The following is a 4,966-nucleotide window of genomic DNA, read 5'->3' as shown; positions in this document are numbered from 1 at the left end:
ATGGACAACTTGTTTGTATCCAAGTATGGGAGGATGATACTTGTTATTTTGAGAATTGTGTATTTATTATGACATTTAAAAGAGATATACATAGATAGAGGGTGGGGTTACAAATTAACTGAAGTGATAATAAAAAACCTAATTAAGGGGTGTGAAGGGAGAAGAGAAAAGGAGAATATAGAAAAGGGTAAATTACATCACGTGAAGAGGCACAAAAACATGTTATAATAGAGGCAAGGAAGCAAGGGAGATTAGCATTGTTTGAGCTTTGCACTCATTGGATTTGGTTCAAAGAGGGAACAACATACTCAGTTAAGTATACAAATCTAACTTCCCCTACAGGCAGTAGGAGGGGAAAGGGGAACAAAAGAGAGGGGTGACTGGAAGTGAGGGAAGAAGTAGTAAGGCAAAAGGGAAAGAAAAGGAAGGGGACTGATAGAAGGGAGGGAAGATTGAGGGCGGTGGTGGTAAAAAGTAAAACACTTTTGAGGAGGAGAAGGGAAAAGGGAGAAATAAAAGCACAAACAGGGCAGATGGGAATAGGATGGAGAGAAAGACACAGAGAGTAATCATAACTGTGAATATGAGTAGGATGAACTGTTCCCTAAAGTAGAGACAGATAGTAGAACACATTGAAAAATATAATCCTCCAATGTGTTGTTTATAAGAAACACATTTGAAACAGGGGGATACACATAGGGTAAAGGTAAAAGACTGGAGTAGAATATATTATGCTTCAGCTGAAGTAAAAAAAAAAGCAGGGGCAGCAATCCTAATCTCAGACAAAACAAAAGCAAAAATAAATCTAATCAAAAGTGATAAGGAAGGAAACTATCCCACTAAAAGGCACCATAGACAATGAAGTAATATAATTTCTAAACATATATACACCAAGTGGTATAGCATCCAAATATTTAGAGGAGAAGTTAATGGAGTTACAGGAAGAAATAGACAACAAAACTATATGAGTGGGGGATTTTAATTCCCCCTCTCTGAACTTGATAAAGCTAACCTCAAAATGCACAAGAAATAAGTTAAGGAGGTGAATAAAGTTCTGGGAAAGGTTGATATGATAGACCTCTGAAGAAAACTGAATGGGGATAGAAAGGAATATACCTTTTTCTCAGAGATACATGGCACATACACTAAAGCTGATCATGTACCAGAGCATAAAAACCTCAGAATCCATTGCAGAAAGGCAAAAATAGTCAATGCATCGTTTTCAGATCATGATGCAATAAAAATTATATGTAATAAAGTGCCATGGAAAGATAGAGCAAAATTAATTGAAAACTAAATAATCTAATCTCAAAGAATGAGTGGGCCAAACAACAAATCATAGAAACAATCAACAATTTCATTCAAGAAAATAACAGTAATGAGACAACCTATGAAAACTTATGAGGTGCAGTGAAACAGTTCATAGGGAAAGTTTTATATCTCTGAATGCTTATATGAATAAAATAGAGAAAGAGGAGATCAATGAATTGGGCATGCAACTGAAAAAAACTAGAACAAGAACAAACCGAAAAACCCCAATTAAACAAAAAATTAGAATACTGAAAACCAAAGGAGAGATTAATAAAGTTGACATTAAGAAAACTATTGAACTAATAAATAAAATTAAGAGCTGGTTTTATGAAAAAAAAACAATAAAATTGATAAACCTTTGGTCAATTTGATTTTAAAAAAAGAAATGAAAAAACCAAATTGCCTGTATCAAAAATGAAAAGGGTGAATTCATCTCCAATGAAGAGGAAATTAAAATAATAATTAGAAATAATGTCACAGGGGGTTAGCATAGGAGCAAGGATCTGCTAGAGCTCTTTCCCCAAACCCCTGAAAAAACCTGTAAAAATGACTAAACAAATTTTAGCACAGCAGAAGCCACAAAAGACCAGAATGAAACAAATTGCCATCCTAAGACAATCTGGAAGATCACCAAGAAGGGTTTATTGCATTGGGCTAGGAGTGAAGTGCAGTTTGGTATGGGCCACACCAGGTGTGGACAGAGCTGAAGCAGGCCTTAGGTGACTGAATCACTGGCAGCTGCTGCAGTTTCCAGAATTATCGATCCACAAATGCTAAAGACAGCATTGAAGGTCAGTGGGAAGGGTCTCTCACCTGGTTGAGGGGGGAGCATTGTCTGGCCCTAACACCAACCCTGGCTCCAAGGCAGAAGCAGTCACTGCTGAAGTAGAGGCTACTTCTGGAGCCTTACACTTAACAAAGAAGTCAAAAGTCAAGTAATGGACTGGAAAAATGAGCAAACAGGGAAAAAGAAACAGACTCTAGTTTCTTACTTTCTTGGTGAAGAGGTATTTTTTACATCATTGGTGATAAGGAAGATCAAAACATACAACCAGAAGAAGACAACAAAGCCAAAGCTCCTGCATCCAAAGCCTCCAAGAAAAATATGAATTGATCTCAGGCCAAAGAAGAGCTCAAAAAGAAGTTTAAAAATCAAGAAGAGGAAACACTGGAAAGAGAAATGAGAGTGATGCAAGAAAATCATTAAAAATTAGTCAACGGCTGGCTAAAGGAAACCCAAGAAATGCTTAAGAAAATAACAACTTTAAATTGGACTAACCATAATGGCAAAAGAGGTCCAAAAACCCAATGAGGAGAAGAATGTCTTAAAAAGCAGAGTGGGTCAAGTGGAAAAAGAAGTCCAAAACTTTACTGAAGAAAACAATTCCATAAAACGTAGAACAAAGCAAATGGAACCTAATGACTTTATGAGAAATCACGAGAATATAAAACAAAACTAAAAGAATGAACAAAAGGAAGACATTATCAAGTATTTAGTTGAAAAAACAACTGACCTGGAAAATAGCTCCAGAAGAGATAATTTTAAAATTTTTGGACTACCTGGAATCCATGATCAAAAAGCAACCTACACATCATCTTTCAAGAAATTATCAAGGAAAACTGCCCAGTTATTCTAGAACTAGAGGGTAAAATAGAAATGAAATGAATCCACCGATCACCTCCTGAAAAAATACTAAAAGGAAAACTTCTAGGAATATTATAGCCAAATTCCAGAGTTCCCAGGTCAAGGAGAAAATATCACAAGGAGCCAGAAAGAAACAATTCAAATATTGTGGAAATACAGTCAGGATAACACAAGATTTAGCAGCTTCTACACTAATTGGATTGGAGGGTTTGGAATATTATATTCCAGATGTCAACGGAGATAGGATTAAATCACCTATCTAGCAAAACTGAATATAATACTTCATGGGGGGAAATGGACATTCAATGAAATAGAGGACTTCCAAGCATTCTTGTTGAAAAGATTAGAGCTGAATAAAAAATCTGAATTTCAAATACAAGAATCAAGGGAAGCATGAAAAGGTAAACAGAAAAGAAAAACCACAAGGAACTTATTAATGTTGAACCGTTTACATTCCTACGTGGAAAGATGATATTCCTAACCCATGAGACCTTTCTCAGTGTTAGGATACTTGGAGGAAATGTGTGTGTATGTGTGTGTGTGTATGTTTATATGTGTATATGTATGTATATGTATGGGGGGCACAGGGTGAGCTGAATATGAAGGGATGATATGTAAAAAAGAAAATTAAGTGTTGAGAGGAATGTACTAGAAAAAAGAGAAATGGAGAGGTAGAATGTAGTAAATTATCTCACATAAAAGACTAAGAAAGAGCTTTTACAAAAGAGGAGAAGAAGGGGAAGGTGAGAGGGAATGAGTGAGCATTCCTTTCAGCAGATTTGGCTTCAGGAGGGAGTAACACATGCGCTCAAGTGGGTATGGAAGTTTAACTTACCCTACAGAAAAGCAGGGGGAGGGGAGGAATAAGAGAAGGGGGATAATAGAAGCGATGGCAGATTGGGGGAAAGGGTAATTGGAAGCAAACATTTTGGTAGAACAACAGGTCAAAGGAGAGAATAGAATAAATGGAAGGTGGGGATGAGGGAGTTATAGTTAGTCTTTCACAACATAACTATTATGGAAGTGTTTTGCATGACGACACATGCATAACCTATATCAAATTGCTTGCCTTCTATAAGGGTGGATGGGGAGGGGGAAGGGAGAGAATGTGGAACTCAAAGCTTTAAAAATAAATGTTAAAAATTGTTTTTACATGCAACTATTAAATAATACATAGGCAATGGGGTATAGAAATCTATCTTGCCCTACAAGAAAATAGAAGGAAAAGGGATAAGGTGGGGGTGGGTGATAGAAAGGAGGGCAGACTGGAGGAAGGAATAATCAGAACACACGCTTTCTTGGGGTGGGGGGAGGAGGGAGATGGGGAGAAAATTTTAATTCAAAATTTTGTGGAAGCGAATGTGGAAAACTGAAAATAAATAAATTTTTAAATGTTTTAAAAGAATTTATTTTGCCCAAATGTATGCCCATCAATTTGACAATCAGTGAAATGGATGAATATTTACAAAAATACACAATGCCCAGACTCAGAAAAAGAAATTGAACAAGCCATCAATAAACTCCCTAGGAAGAAACCTTCCGGGTCAGATGAATTTACAAGCAAATTCTATTAAACATTTAAAGAACAGTTAATTCCAATACTACATACTATTTGGGAAAATTGATGAAGAAGGAGTCTTACCAATTTTTTTATGATACAAATATGGTGCTGATACTTAAACCAGGAAGAGCCAAAACAGAGAAAGAAAATTATAGACCATTTTCCCTAATGAATATAGATGCAAAAATTTTAAATAATATATTAGCCAAAAGATTACAGCAATTTATCATGAGAATAATACACTTTGATCAGTGGGATTTATACCAGGAATGCAGGACTGGTTCAATATTAGGAAAACTGTCTGCGTAATTGATCATATCAACAAAAAAGTGACAGAAATCATATGATTATTTCAATAGATAGATGCAGAAAAAGTTTTTGACAAAATATAACACCTATTCCTATTGAAAACACTGGAGAGCATAGGAACTAATGGAGTCTTAAAATAA

Source organism: Notamacropus eugenii, chromosome 2 (genome assembly GCF_028372415.1).
Source record: "Notamacropus eugenii isolate mMacEug1 chromosome 2, mMacEug1.pri_v2, whole genome shotgun sequence".
Taxonomy (NCBI): domain Eukaryota; kingdom Metazoa; phylum Chordata; class Mammalia; order Diprotodontia; family Macropodidae; genus Notamacropus; species Notamacropus eugenii.
This window is presented reverse-complemented; position numbering follows the sequence as displayed.